This window comes from Spermophilus citellus, assembly GCF_964194105.1.
Source record: "Spermophilus citellus genome assembly, chromosome: 19".
NCBI lineage: Eukaryota > Metazoa > Chordata > Mammalia > Rodentia > Sciuridae > Spermophilus > Spermophilus citellus.
The window spans coordinates 8,335,769-8,360,679 of record NC_138201.1 but is presented as its reverse complement, the minus strand read 5'-3'; positions in this window follow the sequence as shown (position 1 = coordinate 8,360,679).

The window sequence follows — 24,911 nt, the reverse complement described above, 5'->3', positions numbered from 1 at the left end:
GTACATTGTAGCAAAGTGAAGATATGTAATGTATGGTCAGCGATATAAATAATAAGCATGATTTCCTATGTTCCACATATTTCTCATATAAAATAAGTTTTATTTCTAGTTGACTTGATTTTTTTAAACAAGTGTCTGCACATTATTCCAGTTTTAAAAGCCCTAGACTATTCTTTTCATTAAATATGCTCATTTCAGCCACCGACCTACAGGGAATGAGTTTTACATTAATATATATACAGTAGTTACTAAAACTATGTCTATTCATTTAAGGTTTTCGCCAGCTTTTCATTGCTGTGACAGAAATATCTAACTAAACAACTTAGAGAAGGGAAAGTTTATTTGGGGCTCATGCTTTTAGAAGTCTCAGTCCATAGACAGATGACGCCATATACATTCCTGCATCAACACATGACATTTTTTTTTGGGGGGGACACCTCACATCTAAACCATAACAAATGCCAAACCCAAGTATCATGAAGTTTATTTTTTCTCATCTGCATAATCAATAGATAATGTTTCAGAAGTCAAAATAACGTAATCACAGGAAGTACCTAAGTATTACCGATTGTTGTTATTATTAGCAACTAATATACTTGCTAGCTAATGAATTTGCTGAAATTTGAAGGTAAGATATGTAGAACACAACAAGAACTAATCCCGATTACTGGGTTAGCGGGCTGTTAAAACCTGACTCTACTATCCACGTACAATTCTCACATTGAACAAGATCGTTATCTGTCTTTTGAGGATTCTTGTGTGTGGCACATAATTTCTTAGGAAGATTATCACATAAAAATAATAAGAAGAACTGGGTTTATTCATTCCTCTAATATTACATCAATTACATTAATAATAAACTAAATATGCATTATCAATCGTATGTCCACTAATGTACTTGACCCTTGACATGTGATAATCTTTTCCATGAGGGGTACCAGGGATTGAACTCAGGCGCTCAGCCACTGAACCACCTCCCCAGCACTATTTTGTATTTTATTTAGAGACAGGGTATCACTGAGTTGCTTGGGACCTCCTTTTTTGCGGAGGCTGGCTTTGAACTTGTGATCCTCCTGCCTCAGCCTCCGAGCCTCTGGGTGACCTCTGATAATTTGATGATTTGGTGGTGAATTTGACCTGACATTGTGTGGGCCCTCATGGGTTTCACATTCTTAGGAAAGAGCACAAATCTTCACCGCTTGATTGCAAATACATGTTTTAAAATGTAATTGCGACAAGTATTATGAACATGGAAGAATTAAAAAATATGTATTTTTTTTTCAAGTGTGATCATAATGGATCCAAGGAACATTTTTATTATGGCAATCATTGAAATCGTTGTCAGGTGGTACACACAGCCCTATATCTAGATGTTGTCATCTCCTGACGGGTTTCTTCATGCAGTTTGGGATTATCTGGTCTTGGTGTGTTGATGGATACTAAATTAAATCTCTGACATGTTTTTTATTAGGACATGAAATATTTTGTTTTACCTAGTACTCTGCCACCATCTTAGCAGGAAAACAAATGGATGGTGAATCCTCATGACAGGTGGGACTAGAGAGCTGGCATCCCCACTTGGAGTGGGGATTCCCATTGGGTGGGGCTGGGAGCTCTCAGTTTCTGTCCAGGTCTCCATGGATACCGCCCTGACGGGGAGGGTTGGAAGAGCATCCTCCTGCTACCACGAGGCTCCCTGAAGTCACAGTGACTATCAGCTAGATCTCCTCTAAAACCACGCAGGTAGGACAGGGGTAGACGTCCAGGCTTTCCACACACCCTTCAGGAACGGGGACTGTGGGCCACTGTGGACCTCCTACCTCACCAAAAGTCCGAGGTCTCTACTCAGCCTTCTTGGGTACCACCCTGGTACTGGTGATGGGGATGTGTGATGGGCCATGTTAGCACAGTCTGGGGACAGAAGAGGACCTACGGTACCTCTGCTGGTGTTGGGGGGTGGGTGCCCATAGGTTTTTTTCTATAGTGTTTGACGAGAGTAAAGCCGTTATGGTCTCAAAGTTCTCTCTCTTCCTAGGCTACTCATTTCCCGGGACTTTGTACAGGGCAGACTTGGAGGAGGTTTTCATTTTTGTTTATTCTCTGTCCCGCTCGATGTTTTCAGGTTGCTGGATCCTTCAGCCTGCAGTGTAGGGTTTATGAGGCCAAAAAGAAAATGAAGAAAGTCAGTTTGTTCCCTGGGTCCTGAGGGCCCTACCCAGTCTGCTTTTATCTCTCCACCTTTGAGAATCTCTCCATCTCTCTCCCTCTCTTTACACACACAAACACACACACACCTCTCTCCCTCTGTTTACACACACACACACACACACACACATATACCTCTCTCTCTCTCTCTCTCTCTCTCTCTATATATATATATATATATATATATATATATATGCTATTCTTAGTGTGAAAAATATAGAGAAGTGTATGTTTATTCCATTTTCCTGGAAGTCAGTATGTTTTCTGAAAACACACTGTAATACAGTTGTAGCAAAGAGACAAAACAGGATATATTTACAGAGTCTTTTTAGTACTATATATTTGAAACTATATTTTAAAATAATCCTATAACCCATATTTTTTTTTTTGTTTCTAGGTTTTAGGTGTATTCTCTGTGGGAATTCCTAAAGCTACCATATATATATCTAACTGTAATAGTGTGTGTACGGTGTGCATGTGTGTGTGTGTGTGTGTGTGTGTGTGTGTGTGTTTGTGAATGCACATGCCTATACATGTGGACACACATTTTTATTTGGAAGGCTATCTCCCTTATTCTTTTTCCCTCATGGAGCTATTCATGAGTATTTTTTAAAATGTCTTGGAACTTCCAGAAAAATGACACTTTGGTTTTATAACAAGGACCATGAATTCTTTTATTGTTTCCCTTCTCTCAATCAGATTGCTTTTCCATGTGTCATTTCTCCTTTGACAGATGCCTTAATTGAAATATTGCTGTCCATACTCTTACTTGTTATATAAGTTTGTAGTGAAATTTTTTTTCTTAATTAAATTTACATTTTCCTAGCATAGTTTGCATTTACTAATATTTTGTCTACCTTATTTAGCAAAAAACAAACATATATAGGCATAGATACATATATATATATAACCTAATAGAAATAGGAAATGAAAATAAATGCTGTGCCTGCAAATATTACAGGCATGCAATAAAAGTATTAGAAACAGCTCAGGCCGTATACTATAGCAAATCCTGAATGTCTCCTGTGTTTATGGTCTGTGTCTCACTGCTATATTCTATAAATCAATTTTTATTGCAAAACAGCTGTCTTCATTCTTTAGGTGTAGTGGATGGCTGTTTCCATGGTTCGGTGGAAAACCTGAAATAGCTTAAACAGAGACCTTATGGTCCACAAAATCTAGAAACTTTATTACCTGGCCCTTTACAGATACCATTTGCAGGTTCCTAATTTAGAGGGTAACATTGCTGAAACTTTTAGAGAAATAAAGTGAGTAGATGTGAGACCTGTTATTTCTAAAGGATCCTGACGTCCACACCTGGTCAGTACTTAAGAATCTGTGTTGACGTTAAGAGTTAGTGCTAGGAGGAGAGAGTCAGATGACTAGGATGTTACGAGGTGGTCTTAGAAATCGCCAGTACAGGAGAATAGAGAGCATCTCCCGCCGATCATGGTGGTGCACACCTGTCATCCCAGCGGCTCAGGAGGCTGAGGCAGGAGGATCGTGAGTTCAAAGCCAGCCTCAGCAAGAGCGAGGCATGAAGCCACTCAGTGAGACCCTGTCTCTAAATAAAATACAAAATAGGGCTGGGGATGGGGCTCAGTGGTTGAGTGCCCCTGAGTTCAATCCTCCTGGGTTTTTTTCTTTTGGTCTAGAAATCCTGCTGTGTTTTTTTCTGGAGATGTCTCTACTTCTTTGAGTCAATACCGGTATCTCCAGAAAGTGCAGGAGTTTATCTCGGTCCTTGGAGACCTCTGGGTTGAGGTCCTCATTGGGGCCTTCAATTGTCTGTTATATTTGCCACCTGACTGGCTCCTAACAAGTTCAAGATTGACTTTAACAGCCTTAATCTCTTCAGCTTCCATTGCTGTGTCTCTATGAATGGCCCTGCCCCATTAACCCTACAGGGTGAGCCAAAACCCAAGGACTCATCTTTTGCCTTTAGTGTTTGAATGTTTCATGATGATGTGCCTGTTCTGCTTTCCTTTGTTAAAAATCTTGTTTTGACATTCTCCAACAAATTAAGTATTCTTCCTTTTGTATATGCTAGATAATTCGCAGTAATGATCTCTTCGAATATTTGTTATTCTCCTTTACTCTTTATTTTCTGTCCAGGAGCTCAGCTTAAACTATTCTCTTATTTTCCACACCGTATTGTCTCTTTGATTCATAAAGATGGTCCTCTTTGTAGTTAAAAATAATTCTCTTTTATAAGATATGATCTGCTGTTTGAGGTTTGCTTTGTTTTGTTTGGTACCAGGAATTGAACCCAGGGGCACTTAACCACCGAGCCACGTCCCTAGCCCTTTTTATTTTTTAAATTTTGGGACAGGGTTTTGCTAAGTTGCTTAGGGCCTTTCTTAGTTGCTGAAGCTGACTTTGAACTTAGGATCCTCTCACCTCAGCCTCTTGAACTGCTGGGATGATGGGCCCCGGGGCCACCATGCCTGGCTGTTGGAGAATTTTAAAATTTCCCATTGTAATAATGATTTTTTTCTATTCTAGAAGTTATATTTATTTCATTCATTTTGAAATCTGTTGCTTCTTCATGATTTTCACACTTTTGTCATGATCTCAACTCCTTCTAGTATATATAAACGTTCCCATTTTTACCATTTTTTTCCCCAAATTATTCTGTTAAGTTCTGGTCATGAATTTTGTTGCAGGAGCCTTCACGAAAGGCTATTGACTTATTTATTATGTTTTAAATTGGTATTTTATATTTTATGATGGGAGTTCTATGTGTCATGGTATTTATGAAAATGTTTCCGGTAAGTGGTTTTCATGTTATTTTTCAATATTATTTCTCTGGCCAGATATTAGCCTATTTCTCGGCCCTAATACATGGAAGGCAGGGCTTCCAATGTCCTTGATTTGTATAAATACAAATTCCAGCTCGACCACTCAACCAGGCTCAAAGATCACCTCCTGTTCCTTTCTGGGTGTTTTGTTATAGTTCTTAGAAGGTATTTGTTGGTCTCATCTTCCTGATATGTATCATGAGAACATCTTTCCTTTATGCATGCACTGGGAGATCTTTTCCTTTATTTTCTCGGTGACAAGGCTAAGGTCTATTTATTACACATTTTTTTTTCCTGTGTCTGTTCGGTAGGGATATCAGCTGATCTCAATTTGCATGTTGAAATCAACCAAGGAATCTCTTCAGGAGCAAGTAAGATTATACTGCCCCTCTTTTGAAACACTCCTATAGCTTTACTGCACTCTTCAGATGGTGAGTAGCATTTTTACTTCAACCGGAAATGTCCGGCTGTTGCGATTCTCCAAGCCTTCCTGCATTCGGCCCATGCACTTGTGTTATATTCCTGACCCACGTCGAGCCTTCGGTGACTGGAACGTACCTCCTACCCTTCTTCATGACTGAATTTAATGAAGCTCACTGCCCAAGTCTCAGCAGAATCATTGCTTCTTTGAAAAAGTCTTCCCCGACCTCGCATTATTATTTAGACTTCCTTAGTCATCTGCTTCTATTTCTCTGAACAGTTTATTATTATGTGATCAACAGCATGATTAGTTTTAAAATCTGATTACCCCACCCAATCATATACTGGGAGATCCTTAAGAGTTTGTTCAGATTCACGATCTTCCCCCCTGAATCTAGGACGTATTAGGAACTTATCAAATTTTGTTGGGAAATGATTCCTTGCATCCTGTGGGTGGAGGGAGCATTCTTCTGTTACTGGGTTAATATTACAGGAATATGCATTACCTTAAATATATAAATACTGATCTATCACATTTAATACTATTATATTTGAGGCTGTGTTTGGCCAAGATTGCCATCTGAAAAAAAATCTCATTTATATTTCATATTACTTTTGACACAAATTGGGGTGGTGGTGGGGGAACTATGAAAAACTGAGAGTGCTGTTTAATGAGAAAATTTAGAAAAGAAGAGTTACCCCATTAGACAGAACCAAAGTATATTATCACATAGATGTAGCACCATTGGATTCACAGAGCATCTGTTCTGCCATCTAAAGCTAATTAAATTTTTTAAAACTTGAGCAATTATGAAACAACCATAAGCCCAGAGTCGGAATCAAGAATGATTTGATGATAAAAACTATGGCTATTACAAATATGCTTAATTAGGAAGTACCCCAGTCAAAAGTCTACAAACCATTAAAGTGGTATTGAAAGAATGAATATGGTACATGGATATTTGTAGAATAAATTACCAAGGAGCAACTGACACCTGTCGCCTTCTATGAGACTAATGAATTCCTCTGATTTAAAACAGAGTAGCGCTGGGTTTTAACACTTTTAGAAAAAAAAACTTGCAGTATATGCTGGACTATTAAATACCAACATATTTACCTCAAAAGTAGAAAAGCAAAAAGACATTTCTTTATGCTATGTTAGATGCTTAGTTTTCGTTCTTAATAGAATCCTCAACGAAACCATATTGATTATTTGGTTTTCAGTCAGGAAACACAATTGTGAAACTTCTGATAATAGATACTCTGTAGGTGGAGACAAGAACATTTAGCCCAGGCGTGAATCACATTCACATACCTCTACCATTTGACCTTTCCAAAACCCCGCTGATTTGGTAAAACAGGTGGAATTAGCTTCATTGAACAGATGAAGACATGACAATTTTGATTACGTTGTTGATTCATGTTAGTTATTCTGGCTTTTAGGACCTTTCCTATTTCAGTATATCAGAAAACCAGCATCTTCCTATAGTTAATATTGAGAGTTAGCGATATTTACTTGGGGAATATCGTGGAAGATATTCTTTACTGTAAGAATAATCTGCACTGTATCTTAGCCAATCAGGAGAGAGCAGAACCATTGGTACCACAAATTCTAGAAGGGATAGTTATGCAGCTCTAGACAAAGGGCAGAGTGTCTTCAATGTAGCTAATGTTTAGTTATAAACATATGAAACTGTAGTAAACTAATGGAAACAAGAAAACAAAATATCTTACCTTATCCACTCCCCTGATAATCGACAACAATTTTCAAAGTATGGCTGAGCCAGGGAATTCGTGTTATTTAGATGTGCTCATTACAGATGGGTCTGTCCAATCAAATCCACAAAGGCAAGGGCTAGGGATATGGCTGTTTATTTCTGAGCTCTTCTTGTGAAAATTATGCTGTAGTGAATCTTTAAATGTGTGAAGATGATTTAGAAGTGGAAAATAAAATCAAGTGTTTTGATATCATCAAAGGGTAGGGAAAAAAAGTAAAAATCCAACCATAATATAAACTTTTGCCATTTTAATTTGTCATACAAGAATACCCAACTTGAGCCAATGTTATTCTAGGCCATGTAACACAGAAAGAGATCTTTAAAAGTCCATGCCAATCTGGATCTGGGGGAATTTTTATTCAGGGTTAAGGAGTTGCATTATTCCTCTTGCTCCATATTTGGCTCTGAAGACAACATTACCCAGTAGGACTCTCATCAACGCAGAATGGGAAGAATCAACAGCGATGTTCTCTTCTGGCCTGGCGATGGCCTTCTCCGTGTTTGTAACTAAACCACAGGTTTCTGTTTAAAATGGCATCTGGGTCCTTCTCCCGGGGGCGGTCTCTCCCAACTTCCCTCTAAAATTGCTATCAAGACCCAGGAAAACTCACAACATCGCCGAAAAATTAAGACCGACAGACAGCCTATTGCTAGAAGATGGGAGGAATTTCCACTAAATATAAAAGCTGATAGAATCGGATAGAGAAGAAAATGTGTGCGTTTGTGCAGGAAAATAGCCTCATATTACTGAAAAAAAAGAGAGAGGAGGTGCTTTTTCCTTGGATCTCCTTCTCTTGAAGAATGGTCCATTGCAATCTACTTTTCAGACATAAATCTAAGAAGAAGATGAGATTCACAATCAAATAGAGTAGCGAGGTACCAGGGTGCTCCGCTCATTAGTTAAGAACATAAAAAGGATAGATCTTCACTCTTAGAAGAAGACAAAAATCAACACACACACACACACACACACACACACACACACACAAATGTGTTCAATGATGTAGGGAGACTAGAATATTATTATGAAGGATAAATTGAAGAATCTTTTTAAAAAAGATGACTTATTAAAGATACCAGAAGAAAATAATGAAATATTTCAGCTTGAATTAAAGCCCAAATTTAACAACAACAAAAAAAGAGTTGTGTCTGCATACATGAGCAGCAAGTATTGGGGGTAAATGACAACAAACACTAAACAGAAGCAGGATGGGTAAAAATAAAGCAAACCGAGACACACAGACCAAAGGGGGGTGTTCCAAAGCTCATCAAGGTAAAGGTAGTGGATACAGGAAATTAATAGACAAAAGCATATTTAAATGTATGTCAGAGGCAGAAAAAATGAGAATCACTATGGCATCAAATAAAACCATTCACACGTACTGCAAAATTCAGATGCCATTTCTGAAAACAAAGGAGAAAGACAAAGTTATTTAAACAAACCATTATTAGACAAAAAGTGGCATTATTAGACAAAAAGTGGCATTATTAGACAAAAAGTAAAAGTTAGGGAAGAGAAATCTAAAATAAGCATCTGGGACACTCTCAAAGGAGAAACTGAAACAGAAAGGATCATTAAAGCAAAAATAATCCATGAATTTCCACAGCTAATAAAAATGATGAGTGTTGTTTTTATTTTTATTTTTTATAAAATGCACCAAAATATTCCCAGAAAAGACTCACACCAAAGCAAGAATTCTTATAGTCATTCAGGAAAATGCAGCAAACTACCCACAGACAAACCACAGGAGGAGGTGGTCTCCAAATTCTCCACTGCAATATTTAATTGCAACTTCAGCAACTGAACACTGTCTTTAGAATTTTGATGTCGTTACCTGTGAAACCTAAAAATGCACGCCAAATATTCCGTCCCTGTACTGAGGTCACCAAAGAACATCCTCAGAGATGTAAGTGCTTAACAATGTCTACCATGTATATGCCCTTCTTTAAGATAAAGCTAAATACACTGTAACAGATGAAAAGTTAGTAAAATGTTGTAAATCAATAATGAGGAAAATTGCAATCCAAGAGATTTAATGACGGAGTTTAAAAGCATTTAAATAATTATTGTAAATGTAATGTCAAAAATAGTTGATGAAATAAGATGTTGAGTGTAATAATAACTTAATAACAATCATTTGCTTCTAAAACCAAATCTTCTTAAATGAACTGTTTGAAAAGGGCAGAGAAATCCAACATGGTAATTTTCTTGTCTTTTGTGAATAGATAATAAAGAAATAAAATGGAATTACTTCAAGACATAAAGAAAGATTGATTAGTGGAGGTTACCATGAACATCCAAAGCAACTGTTTAAAAATTTGAAGCTGGACTCTTTTTTTTTTTTTTGGTTCTATAGAAAAAGACAGAAAACAGGGACAAATTCCAGAAAACATTAAATAAGCATCACTTATGAAAATTAGCATGAAAGTATTTTACTCTTCTGTTCAAAGAAAAAGGCAATCCATTGGGTTTCCTAGTCAGTACGTAACTATATAAGCTGCACATGGAGAAAGTAATAAAGATAAAAATTATGATAAAATACTAAAAATTAAAGAATTGAACAATGTAACCAGAAACACATACCAAAAAAGTTAGTGAGGAACTTTTTCAGATAAAGTAGAAAGCCAAAGCATTAGATAATGTGAAAATGACCTTTTCAAAAAACAATAAAAACACACTTCTGGAACATCTACACTAACAGGACAAGAATAAAAATACAAATGAAAATAGATCCAACTTGAGGAGCAATAATGAGAAGAAACTTTTCTTCTACCAAACATTAAAATATCTCCAGGAACACAAGAAGGACTGAATGTAATATACAGCATTCTTTTAGGGGCCAATAGAAAGAAAGAAAAAAAAATACAAATTTCTAATGTTCTGTGTCATGTAAGAATCATTCCTATTGCAGAAAAATGTTTAACATGTGAAAAAAAAATCTTAGAATTGATGAATTCCAATGTCATAAAGCTTTCACAGTTGAAAGAGCAGTAGGTTACGCAGAAAATATAAACGGGGTAGCACATAGATGAAATAAATGTTTACATGCATAAGACCTTAATAAACTAAGTAAGATCTTAATATATCATGCCCTAGAACAAGGGTAGTCAACTGGTTGGGAAGATAGAGAATAGCCAATAAATGGTATGCAGGAAGGAATACCTTCTGACGTAAATGTCAAATTTTGGCTCACCGTGTGGGTATCTTTGCTAGATATAACATTAACATAATAAAACAAACCAATATAAGTGGATGGTGAGATTTGATACTGTTAAGACCCTGGGGTGTGAATCACCAAAGGACAAAACCCATTCAACTCTGACTATTTAAGTCATCAGAACATCACAGACATAAAAAGAGTTGAAAATTACATACAGTCCTATGATGTCATGATTTTGGTAGGACAATATGGTCTCATATCAGCAATCGCTGAGTGAACCTGGAGTTTGAACGGTATGAAAATCAAAGGGTAAATTTTGTTGGATGATTTTTAAAAATCTATAATTTTAGTTCCAGATAAAGTAGCATCTGAGTTGGAAAAATCAGTGAAGGAAAATAAGGAGCAACTTCAGAGTAGAATAGAAATGGTCAGTAAGCATACAAATTTCAGCTTAATATATATTGCAGGTTAAAAATTTAGAAGATAATATATGAAAATGTTACTTATAGTTTTCTCTGGGCTTGGGAGTTCCGGATGATTCTAATTTGAGGGTGGTACTGTTTTTGCTTATACTTCATGGTATCTTTAAAAATATTCTCGGGCTGGGGCTATAGCTCCGTGGTAGAACCCTTTCCTTGCAGGTGTGAGGCCCTGGGTTTGATCCTCAGCATCACATAAAAATAAATAAACAGATAAAGTTATTGTGTCCATCGACAACTAAAAAAAAAATTGAAAAAATATTCTCAAATGAATGTGAGGTTTTTTTTTTTTTTTTTTGGCTGTTTGTTTTTTTGAACTGAAAATTGAACTCAGAGCATTTTACCACTGAGCAACATCCCCAGCCCTTTTCTTTTAAAATAGCAGTTGTTCTTGAATATCAGGAATATCTGGATGCACGAGGTATAGAGATCAGGACAGGTGGTACCTACCAGTATTAGAGTAAGAGAATCCAGGGGCGAATGTACAGAGTTTCTTGAGCTGAGTTTGGGGTCTGGCCACTCAGAAGTCTATACCTGGACAGCTCAGGAACTGTGCAGAAATCATCATGCCCAAGGGGGACCTGACCCTTCTTCAGCAACATAACACAGAAGGATTAACGGGCCATAACTAAGGACTAATAACTAATGACTTAGCCTGTATACCTCTGTGAGGGTGCTGTCCCCTTAATATCATGGACCAGCTGTGTTTTTTTTTTTTTAATACTACTTCTTGAGTAGTGAGTTGATTTAAAGCAACTCACACATATTCTGATCCACTAATTGTTTACATGGGAAAAGGAAACTTGTCCTAAAATAACCTGTGATGGTATTAAGATGGCTGATACATCATGACTCCTAAGTAAATCCAGTTACCTTCGGTTGTGCATAATTTGAACGACCCAAAAAACTTTAGCCACTGAACATCAGTGGTTCTCAAAGCATACTCCATGCTTCCATAAGTACCCCCATAGAGTTTTGCCAGAGGCCCAGATTCTCCAACCCTGCCTCCGCTTACCACATTAGATGTTCCAGGAGTTGAGCCCAGTAATCAACATTTGAGGGCGATGTCCTGGTGACCTTGATTCTTCATGCTGAAGAACAAGCTTATCTTCAGCAAATTGGCTGGTAGAATTTCATACTGCACTTTATACAATATATTCGGTCACACCTAGGGCCAAACTAAGAAAAATGTCATATTTCATTGGATTCTCCAAAGTAGCCCAGGATGTTCTCAAATGCATCATTGTTAAAAGAGTGTTCCCCAGGACACCTGCCCAGCAGATGCTCTCTGTGCCTTAGGCAAGACCAGGATGCCCACTTTGACCACTTCTAGTCAATATAGTTTGAAAGTCTACCTAGAGCAATTAAGCAAAAGAAATTAAGAGAATATGAATAGGCAAAGAAGAGCTCAAACTAGCTCTATTTGTCAATGGCACGATTCTATACTTAGAAGACACTCACAAAAAAAACTTCATCAGGAAACTTCTAGAATCCACAAATGAATTCAGCAAAGTCATAGGATACAAAATGAACACCCGTACATCCATTGTGTTCCTATACTCTGATAATGAATCAGTTAAAATAGAAATTACGAAAACCCTCCCATTCACAATAGCTTCAACAACAAAAATGTGGGAATCAATCTAACTAAAGAGGCGAAAGACTTCTACGATGAAAATTACAGAAATCTAAAGAAAGAGATAGAGAAAAGACCTTATAAGAAAAAAAGATCTCCCATGGTCTTAGATAGGCAGAATTAATATTATAAAGATGGCCAAACTACCAAAAGCACTATACAGATTCAATGCGATTCCCATCAAAATTCCAAAGATGTTCTGCATAGAAAAAGTAGTCATGAAATTCATCTGGAAAAATAAGAAGCCCAGAATAGCCAAAATAATCTTAGTGAGAAAAGTGAAGCTAGAGACATCACAATCTCATACCTTAAATTTGCATGGAATTGCCACCAAATGAAGATCAATAGAACAGAATAGGAGACACAGAGACATACCCACATAAATACAGCTATCTCATAGTCAAAGGCACCACTAACATACATTGGAGAAAAGGTAGCCTCTTCAAAAATGGTGCTGGGAAAACTGGAAATCCATATGTAGCAAAATGAGAGAAAACCTCTCTCACCCTGCACAAAACTCAACCAAGTGGGTCAATGACCTAGATCTTAGACCAGAGACCCCGCACCTATTAGAAGAAAATGTAGACCTAACACTCCAATGTACTGGCTCAGGAACTGACTTCCTTAACAAGAATTCTGAAGCTCAAGAAGTCCAATCAATAATCAATAAATGGGATGGCATCAAATTAAAAACCTTCTTCACAGCAAAAGAAAATCAAGAATGTGGATAGAGAGTCTACAGAATAGGAGACTATCTTTGCCACCTACACCTCAGGTAGAGCATTCATTTCCAGGAGGTATAGAGAACTAAAAAACTTAGCCCCATAAAACCAAATAATCCAATCAATAAAAGGGCCATGGACCTGAACGGTCACTTTAGGAAATGGAAATGCTCAATAAATACATGAAAAAAAATGTTCAATATCTCTAGCAGTTATATAAATGCAACTTAAAACAGGCTGAGATTTCATCTCATTCCAATCAGCATGCCAATTGTCAAGAACACAAGTAATAATATATGTTGGTGAGGATGTGGGGGAAAAGGCACACTCATACACTGCTGGTGGGACTGCAAATTGGGGTAATCAATCTGGAAGGCAGTGTAGAGATTCCTCAGAAAAGTAGGAATGGAACCACCATTTGACCCAGTTATCCCACTCTTCGACATATGCCCAAAGGACTTTGAATCAGCAAAGTGTGTCCATATCAGTGGTTATAGCTGTTCAATTCACAATTAAGCTATGAAGCCAACCTAGGTGCCCTTCAACAGATGAATGGATAAAGAAATTGTGGTTACATACAGAATGGAATATTACTCAGCCATAATGAAGAAGGACTTTTTGACATTTGCTAGTAAATGGATGGATGTGGAGACTCTCATGCTAAGTGAAAGAAGCCAGTCTCCCAAACAGAAAGGTTGACTGATTTTGCTGATATGTGGAAGCAAACCCACAATAAAAGAAGAGAGGGGAAGAGGAGATATTCAGTAGATTAGACAAAGAGGAGTAAAGAGAAGGGAGAGCATACAGGCAAGGGAAAGGTATTGGAATGAATCTGATATAATTTCCCTAAGTACTTGAATCAATACACCATAGTGAATCCCACCATCATGTACATCTACAAGAATGGGGTCCTAACTAGAATAAGGTATCTTCCATACATGTGCAATGATGTCAAGGTGAATTCTTCTGTCATGTATAACTAAAAAGAACCAATAATTTTTTTTAAAATGCAAGAAAAAATTCTGAAAAAGAGAGAGAGAGGAGAGAGAGAGAGAGAGAGAGAGAGAGAGAGAGAGAGATAGATAGATTGCTCTGGTTACAATGTGTTAGCTTGCTCGGACCTCTAAGAAGGCTTATAAGATTGCTGAATTTTTCCATGCAATATCTAATAACAGCATTCAGAAATACAACATTCTTCTTTCCACATCTAGCAGAGAAAGGAATTGCATTGATTATTATAAGTTGGTGTTTTAGACTAACAGAGATACAGGAAGGTCAGGTTGAGAATTCCTGTATGTTTCGTGTTCAGTTTTCTAGAGTGTGAGCATCTCATATCATTACAATTCATTTATTATAATCAACATGTCACTATTAACGTATATTAACAAAACGGACAGTAACCCAATTCTTGCTTCTTTCAGGTGTCCCTAGTTTTCACCTCAGGGTCTTTCTGTGTTCCAGGATCCCATCCAGGGCCATGCATGACTTTTGGTACTCACGACTCTTCATTGCCAATTATTTTAAGGACATCAGTTTTTCTCTCCTCTCTCTCAATTTTTGCCCATTTCCTCTCTTCCATCTCTGGTTTATTCCCCTTCTCTCTCCTTCCCAGCCTGAAATCAAATCTAGTAGCAAAGTCGTAGATCACAAGATGCTCAGGAAGGCATCACTGCATGAACCAAATGTCACAGAACTTGGACTTGAGATCCAGTTCCATCCCACGAACACCCCTTCTCAGACTCCAAAGTCAACTCTCAACCGTCCCCTGTTATGTGAGGCTGTTTGAGGAAAAAAAAAAAAATGAGTTCCTTGTAGTGATAACGCTTTGCTAAAAAGAATTTTACAAACCCTAAAACTCAAGCCTCAAGATGATCATTATTGGGAAAAGTCAGAGCTATGAGGGTGACGCGTTCGTTCCTCTTCTCCAACTTCAAAAAAAAAAAAAAAAAAAAAAGGAACGGCAGCTCCTAATTAGTTTAATCCAAGGTAAGGAGCAATAGGCAGAGTTAAGTTTGAATTTTAGATTCAGAGTTCCTAATGATGCTTTACACTTCAGACAAAATGGAATAATCACTGGATATTTACTGCTCCCCAATAAAACCTAAGCAGATAAAGTGTCTCTTGGGTTTAAATTTCATCCCGGTGAATGGCAGGATTTGTATCCACCTGGGTGGGTTTTCCCCATGGATAGACACAGTCTCCAAACTCACATGCCCTTCTTAAGCATCCATCAGCCTCTGAAAGCGTTGCCTGTTTTCCAAGTGTAATGTAAGTAACATAAATATTGATTGGAAAATCCCCTGTTGTGACGCTGCAAGTGAAAAACACTTCAAAGATGCTTATAAATAAATTAGAAAATCAGGTGAGGCACCATCAGAATTAGCTTCAGGTTTGCTCCCCCCCCCCCCGCCCCTTCCTTCATTAGAGTCTGCAGATTTTTCTTCTTTTATTTTTGCTCCTTTCTGGGGGATGTTTGCCACTTCACAAATTAGAGACTTCACATTGCATAGTGAATGCCTTGGATTTCAGCAAAGTCTTTAAAGAGGCTGGATCATTTCCTTATATATTATCCATGCAAGTTCATTTTTGCTTTTTTTTAATGAAAACATGTCCCTATGATGCTCCTGGCCACTGGACAGTCTATTCTATGAACTTTTAACTACGAGCACTTCTCTGATGGGCTGCTACCCCACAGAGCTCTCTGGGATGAAGGAAATATCCATCTCTACTCTCCAATATGGCAGCCACATGTAGCCACTGAGCACTTGAAATGTGTTTAGTAGAACCAAGAAATTTTCTTTTTAGCTTTTTTTTAAAAAAATTAGTTGATTTAAACTGCATGTAGCCAGTGGCTGCCATATTGCATGACACAGATCCAGAGAATTCCTTCACCCTGTCCTTTTAAAACTTAAAAGAGACATAGACAATCTACATTTCCTTTTCATTAGTCTAGTTACAGAATCTTAGAAGCTTCCATCAGCCATCCGTGTGTGACAGTCAGATTTTGGTTCTTGTTAGTTTTTGAAAATCATCGTAGAAAAAAAAATGTACAAGTTTGGGCAGGTTTACTGATTATTGAAATTAGAAAAACAACAACACTGGAAATTTGGATCTCTCTTCTCTTTTGTTTTTAAGTTAGTTTGGGTTTAATATTTGCTCTTCACTTTCATGATTCAGGGCCTCGGTAGTCAACTTCTCCAAACTGACATAAATCAGACAAGGGAGTTTCATGCGTGTGCAACCTACACGAGTTCATACAGACCACAGTACACTGGATTGGAGGAACGTCTGTTACCAAAGACCAAAGGAGAATCACTACAATCTTTGGGCAAGACTTCTCTGTCCTTAAGATTTTTCCTTTTTAAATTTTTTTTTTTTTATTTCTTGGTACCAGGGATTGAACTCAGGGGCCCTCAACCACTGAACCCCATCCCCATCCCTATTTCGTATTTTATTTATCACCGACTTGCTTAGCGCCTCAATTTGGCTGAGGCTGGCTTTGAGCTCACAATCCTCCTGCCTCAGCCTCCAGAGCTGCTAGGATGACAGGCATGGGCCAACGTGCTCAGCTTTCTTTTCCTTTTCGACCTGTAACTGAATTTATGACAGGGTACGTCAGGCCATGGTGCCTCCCCACACAGAGGTTTCGCTGGTTGATTCCCCTAATTGTGGGTCAATCTTCCACACGGAGGTTCAGTCCTCTATAAACCATCCTTGACATTCCACAGCCACCAGATGTTGATGACTGGCTGTGTTGCAGACCCTGAGTTCAATGATTTTTTTCTGTATCATCTTTTCCCAGTAACTCCAAGGTCAGGTGACTTCAACTACTGTCCCCATGTCCTAGGTGATGAACTCAAGTGACCCAGCTGGAAAGCAGCAAGTAGCCAGATGCCCAGGCCTTTCCACTCAGCTCTGTCCTTATCCACTGGGTGTTGTCAAGCTCTGGGGGAAGAACGTCAAGGTTTCCCCATGGTTGAAGTACTTTCCATCTTGAAAGGAACTTGACCCACTCAATGGACGGTGTTTGCACAACACGGTTGGGAATCCACGAACGGTCCTTTTCCACCAAAATGAAAATGTGAAAACTAATGTGCATTCACAGGATGCCTAATTCCCGGATGGCAATGCCCCAGAGGTAGCAGGTTTTGGAAATGAGTCTCCAGTGAAGGGGCCGCCGTGTCTTCAATGGTCTAATTTATTCTGAATCGTTCTCAATTGCTTTCTATTTGAAAAAAAAAAAAATGGGAGGACTCCCATTGGTGCCCAAATAGGCCATATCATGGATGGTTTAGAAAATAAAGTCTATTAAATACAGAGAACTCAGCTGAGGAAAAGTGAAAATAATACCGGTTCTATCGAGCACTAATTAAACCTGCACTTCATGCCCGATAGTTGTTCTAAGCACTTCAAGTAGCTGTTATTTAGAATTTTTTTAGATTCTTGTAGTATAGCACTGGATAAGTGCAAGTACAGGGGATTTAAATCAAGGTCACTGGCCCAAGGTCATTAAAACATAAGTGCAGGTGTGAAGATTCAAATCCAGGCAATCCACGTGTCTGGGCTGGGTTTTCTCTGTCTTGGAAATCCTTGGTTTAGACAAAGTGCCCATGGACGGACAGAAGAACAGGGAGGGATTGCCATAGATGACCCTGATTAGGAATTGTATCTCCATTTTTTTTTAACCAATAAGAGGTCATCCAAGAGGAAAGAGAGGGAGGGGGTAGGGGGAGGGAGAGAGAGAGGGAGGAAAAAGAGAGAGACAGAGAGAGAGAGAGAGAGAGAGAGAGAGAGAGAGAGAGAGAGAGAGAGAGAGAGAGAGAAGGAAGGAATAAAGAAAGAACGAGTAATTATAAAGATGAATGCCACTCAGATTTCCCTAAGATGAGGACATAAGAAAACTTGGGCAATGAAAGGTGAAGTCATTGGCTCTACATAATAGAATGCTTCAAATTGCTTCAAGTCTGACTATTAATAGTGTTTTAAATATTTTAAATAAAATCATTTCTGTTGCTGATTGGAATATTGTCAGAAGTCCAAAAAGGACAAGCTAAGAAATTCACTTGGATTCCTCTTTTGGTTTTTGAAACAAGAGCAACAAAAAGGTTTCAGTTACACAGTGGTGTTCATAGACACATTTTTTTTCCTATAATTCACTTTTTTAAATGAGATTCTATAGCTGTAGGCATGGGTGAGAAACCTCTGGGTGTGAAATGGTAGATACAACAATTTCTTAATAAAAAAGATTTTGACACATTAAATCAAAGGCTTCTATGGGCTATCAATGGAATTTGTACAAGTGAGCTTTAGATATTTCCTTGTTACATTCTTTCTCATGATCTAAGCGGAAAGCTTGTACCCTAGTAGACACACAGGACATCCTAATTAAAAACAAACACTTCCACATTTCACAAAGCTTAATCTGTCAGGTAAAGGCTTTCAGAGAGTGATCTATATTTTATCAGTGGTGTTCACGTCCCTGTAGATGGATAACTATCAAACAAGGTTTGCAGGGATAAGCTGAACATGAGACAATGAAGAAAGACCCTGTGTGTAAACAGTGATTGGACTCCTTGGATTCTTTGTAGCCATTTTGAAATCCTTAACTTGACCAACCAAGAAAAAATTCACACCGAAGTTACATTATTAAGCCAGAAACATTTCAAACTTCATTCGAAAACAGAAATAAAATTTTGAATTGAAATAAGGAAGGATAATAGATTTCCTTGATAACAACAACAACAACAACGAAAAGTTGTAATTATGGCTGGCTCAATTGCAATAGAAGCACATGAGATCCTGAGGGTATCTTAACACCGTTCGTATGGGGTAGATCAAGAACCCTGGAATAGAGTCAGACAATTCAGCTCAGCTCTTCTATGTAGGCAGGTGACACTGCAATTTAGTTCTCCCTGAGAAATGAGAAATGGTGATGATCTTTTGATTGTCCTCATTTGATGATCATGAAAAACAAGTCAGATAAAAGTACTTTGCAAACTATAAGGCAGACAATCATTTCTTTATATATCCAAAGAAGAGCAAGAACCATATCTGCAGCTTTGAACAAGATCCTGGTAGATGAGGGTAGGATCAGGGTGGGCGGACCACATCTGCCCCCAATCTACTCCTAACATACTGAACTACATTGATTACTTCCCTCCCGCTCCTCTCCCTCCCTCCTCCTTCTTTCTCTCCCTGACCCTCCTGATATCCCCACATTTTATTTTTTATTTTTTTAAATTAAACCGACAAATAAATGACATATAAAATATCAGGGAAAACCATCCTTTAAGATATTCTGGAAAGAAAATACACTCACAAAGAAACAAAGCTGATATGGAAGTGCTTCATCTTCTAGCAAGAAACAAACTCCAAATCTGAAATAAAGTCAATAATAGATTAAAACGTATAAAGATATGGTAAGTGAACTCAATCCACCCAACTCAAAGAATGTACAATAGAAACGTCTCTTTTCTCCTCCATCTAAGATGTGAACTTGGGCTTCCTCCAGCACTGAGTAGTCACACTAGCTATCAGCTCCAGTTTAGAATAATATATATGAATTTAATTGTGAAAAGAAAAATCCAGGTTATTAAAACCCCTCCAAGAATCAAAACCTCAAGTAGTTTCACTTTGGGGTGTGCTATAAACTTATGCTGATTGGCCTTAGCAAGGATGCTAACTCATTGATTCTGAGCTCTGATTAGAATATATATGTTCTAATATAGATGTGTATATAACATACATATATTCTCCTACTGTTAGAGATAGGAAAGAGGCAACAGTCTTACCCCCTTATCCTTCCTCCAGCAGAAAAAAGGAATCTTGTCATTGAATTGTGACATATTCAAATGCTTCTTCAAAGAGACACAAAAATATCTATCCCACCTTTTCCTAAAAGGTGGGTGAGGCTCTAAGTCTCTTTCCATTTAGGGGTTGCAAACAGGCTCTGCAGAACATCATGTCCAAAACAATCTTATCATGACAAGGGTAGTTTAATCACCTGGTCACATTAGGGTAAAACATCTCTCAGAATCAGTGCATGGATACATCAAGCTTAGGGCTTTGTGCTTAGAAGGACCGAACACCCATCCTTCAAAGCTCAGACCACCACGTTCATACAAGGGTAGGAAAAATCTCTACCACATTTCCAAGTAATCGGCTTAAATGGAGTTCTACCAGTTGAACCAATGGAAAACCATTGCTAACACCCTCACTGCTAATTTACATGAGGACTGGACATAAAATTCTATAGCAGCTACCTATCTACTGCTGCTGTGTGGCTTTTTGGAGGGAGAAAAGTTTTGAAATCTCAGCAGTCACCTGGGGACTGTATTTCTCATTTGGGTAACTAACCATCCCTGGGCATAAATGAGAATTTAAAGACATAGAGTCTATGCTAATGCATGTTAAAACAAGTCACCGACAGCAAAGAACAAGTCTATCACAGTGAATGGGGATTCATATAAGAGAGCCTGAAATCTTACAAATATCTTAATTGATGTCATATTTATCAGTCGAGTTTTTTTTTTCTGGAAAGCACCCCAATTGTTAACAGCCAGCAACATTTTTTTTTTAAATCTTGAAGCCTCAAACTTCCATTTTAGAATGATCTTATTTCTGAGTGTAATTGTTTATGAAATAGCAAAGCTTTTCCTATAATTGGTCAAATGAATTTTCAGCAGAAATCTCATCACTTTAACAAGGTACAATATTATATGGCATCATGTAACTGAAAGCAAACAAATGCACAAACCAAGAAATATGGAAATTGGGGAAAAGAAAATATTAGGACATACAGTTTAATTTTGGCATTTGAAAGGAAAAAGCACTTCCATGCAAGAGATATTTAGGATGGAAACAGTTTAGAGTCTTATAAAATCGTGTTAACTTTTTACTATATAAACCTATGAAATGATTAATAGCTTCTCCGGTTTGATTGACAATCTATCTCCAAAGTTTTAATGAAAAGACTATATTGCATGTAATATAGTGGTAACTATTCATATAATGTGGAGAGAAAGATTTAGAATTTTTTAAACTCTATTTTCAGAGCTTAATTATTCCTGAGTGTGATCTTAGAAGTACAAGGAGTTCCTCAAGTTATATTACCTAACTTTTAAGACATTTCCCCTAAATGTTAGAGGCAACCTACATTAATCCAGTATCCACTCTCGATCTTGCAATTTGTTGTATTATCTCATTTCCATGAAATTAATTCTATGAGATTAGATCCACGTTGGAAAGATTAGCCAATTTTGGTGCAAGTCACTATTTTAAGGACACACAGCAAGGAAATGTGGCTCTTGGATTAGAACCTAGAAGAAGTTTCTAGAATCCGCAATCCTGAAAACTCTTTTTTACGGTCTCTGACATTTGGCTGGCGGAGAAGCATTTTGTCTTCATGAAATACCACAGACAAATTAGACTAATGATTTGTAGGATTTGAAAGAATGATTTGGTTTAAACACAAATGGAAGATTATGTGCACTCGCCGGTAAGGGAGAAGTTTTGCAATTTTAAAGAAAAAAGCCGACAGGATTAATTATTATTAGGGTCCTTGAGTGTTGGAAGTTTCTGCATCTAACTGGCTATGGCTTCTGAGAGTTTTTTTTTTTTTTTTTAAATGTCAAGGACGGACTTGTACCATTTTTTTTTTCTCAAGATGGAAAGTGAAATCAGGGCAGGCAAGATGTGTGTACTGTCCCAGAGAAAACACATGTCTTTCTCAGTAGGTGGCAGTCTTTCCTTCTAGCTACAAATCTTACAGCAAAGCCCTGACACCGGGTTGGGGAAGCTGTTCTTGGTACCATTTTCCCAGGGAAAATGTGAAGGAGGCATTAGGGCTCTTGTGCAGTATTCGGAGTTCCCCCTTACCTTTTCCCTGAAAAGTAGCATTGTTAAAAATCTAAAAAATGTACCCAATGGCCTCCAAAATACAGCCAAATGAATCTGCTTCCTCTCTAGTTTATGACCTCAAAGAAAAGGCTTGACATCTTCAAAGACCAAACAGCGATTGCAGTTATCAAAGATGTAATTGCATATATCGGAAGCATATAGGGAGAAAAACTTAATTTGGGGAGCATCCGTGCCTCAAATGAGATCTGGACTATTTTCTCTCTGTTCTCTGCTAGGTGACACATCCCTGAAAGGTCTACTGTTACTTTTGAGTTCCACGATTACTCAGGAATACTTTGGAAGAAGGCAATTATTACCAGTGAATACACGTGCTGTTCTGTACGGTCCACATGGATGTTTCCTATGGAACATCTATTTTGCATGAGAGCTTGCATGTCAGGGGACTTCCAAGGGCACACAGGTGTGGTCCTTTGACCAGCCTCAGTAGCTGCATCTAGAAGCTCCTTAGAAGGGCAAATTCAGGAATCCACTCCAGACTTGAATTTTGGTGGGAAGCTTAGAAATTTGGTAGGGAGCTTAGAAATCTGTCTTCACAAGCTTTCCAGGTAATTCTAAAGCACCCGAGGTTGAAAAACTCTGCAACTGGAGGATTTTAGTGAAGCCAATTAGCATTAATTGGTAAAACACACCAGGGTGGAAATGTACTTCTCTGTGGGAGGCTTTACCTTGACTTTCTCTGTTTTTCATTTGAAGGTGGAGACTACTTGCAATGCTTACAATACTGCTGCTACCCAGTTTGTTGGTAAATGAACACATGAATTGCTTCCTTTTGTTTTGTTTTGTTGTTTTTTTAGAGAGAGTGAGAGAGGAGAGAGAGAGAGAATTTTTTTTTTAATATTTATTTTTTTTTTAGTTCTCGGCGGACACAACATCTTTGTTGGTATGTGGTGCTGAGGATCGAACCCGGGCCGCACGCATGCCAGGCGAGCGCGCTACCGCTTGAGCCGCATCCCCAGCCCTGAATTGCTTCCTTTTGACCACAACTCCTTAGTCGATCTGTGACCCTGAAATGCATGAAACAATAGATGTTAGCATGCTGTGATTATAAGGAGTTTTCTTTTTTTGGTAATATTCCACCTTGAATCCCTTAAGATGTACATATAGGATAAATTCAGAATACATCAACCATCCCACCAAAGTAAACAAAGATGATCTAAACAGCTCTCCCTTCTCATTTCTGAGGGTAAAATTAATGGGTCTTATTCAACCTGACTAAGCAAGCCCATCGAAATCTAGTTTTACTGTGTGCATTTGCTAACCGGAACAGCTTATGGTTGATTCTCAGTCTAATATAAAATTAATTTTGTAATAATCATAATAATAACAACAACAATGATAATAATATGTGGATAAATGTTCCTATGCTTGGAATTAAATTGAGTCACCAGCTCTAGTTTATCGCTCACTTAATATGTCCACAGTACATTTTTAGGTATTAAGAAGAGAGCCATTTGAGTTTAATTCCTGTCCTGAAATAGAGTTTCTTCCTTGTAACAGATTAGATAAGACTCTCAAATATTTTGGTCATTTCTACTTTGGAACAAATGATTGCGGAAGCTTCCCAGTGAGAGAAATAGGCTCATGGATAGGCAAAAACAGCACAAGGGTTTGTTGGAGTGGTAACTGAAGGCTGGTGGGGTGTGGCTGGGGGAGGTGGGCATTGGGGGTATGGCTTTGGGGTGTATATTTGTATCTGGCAAGTGGAGACCTGTCTTTGTCTCTGTCTCTGTCTCTGTCTCTGTCTCTCTCTCTCTCTCTCTCTCTCTCCCTCTCTCTCTCTCTCTGCTTCCTGATCACCATGTGAGCTGCTTCCCTCTGCCACCCTCTCCCACCATGATGTTCAGCCTCACCTCCAGTCCCAAAGAATGGAGCCGACCTTCTATGAGCCCCCAAATAAACGTTTCCTCTTTTAAAATTATTCTGGTTAGATCTTTTAGCCACAGCAGTGAAATCGCTGACTAAGACAGTTTTAAAAATAAGTTTCCCCTTAAACTTGAGGGAATTATAAAAACCTACATGCATTAGTAGCCTGCATATCTTTTTTTTGCTGCGACTGTTACTGACATTTTTACTTCAATTATTGTTAAGCATCTTTCATGTTACTAAGGTTTTAATGCTGCCCGTCTCCCCACGTGTGATTCTGCTGTTGAGAGTCTCTGCTGATTGCTTTGGTTTGGTTGGGGCTTTTTTTTTTAATAATTATTTTCTTTCTCTCCTTTTATTTTATTCTGCAATTTCATACTCAGTGGAACGTTGTACGGGGGACCTGTTTGAGGTCTGGATTTTAAAGTACCTTGCTTCCTCCTGTTAGTTTTCTCTAGTGACTAGCAACCCATAACCAACCACATTATCTCAGTTCTCTGTTGAGGGTTTCCGGGTCACAGGGGATGACATCAATTTTAATGCCAAAAACTCATCAGCATTTTCTTTTATTGTTAGACTTTAGGGAAAGACTCCTCCTCCTCCTCCCAGACCAGTTTTCACGAGCAACTCTGTAGAAACGGGGGCATTTTCCTGGTTTTCCCTTTATCCCAGGGAATCTGGCCTTTGGGGATTTTCAGGTTTCTAATGGAATCCCTGACCCTCCTTTGTACTGTCTGGACTCAGGCTCTGTCTCTAGTTCCCACGTTGGTGGCATTTAAGGAGTCATTTCAAAAGAGCGCCCTGGGGACCTCAGTGCCTATCAACTCCCCTGGGCATCTCATTAAAACGCTGGCCCTGATTCTGTGGGTGTCTAGAAGGTTCTGAGATTCTTTTATGCCTAACGAGGGGCCAGTTGATGTGATGCTG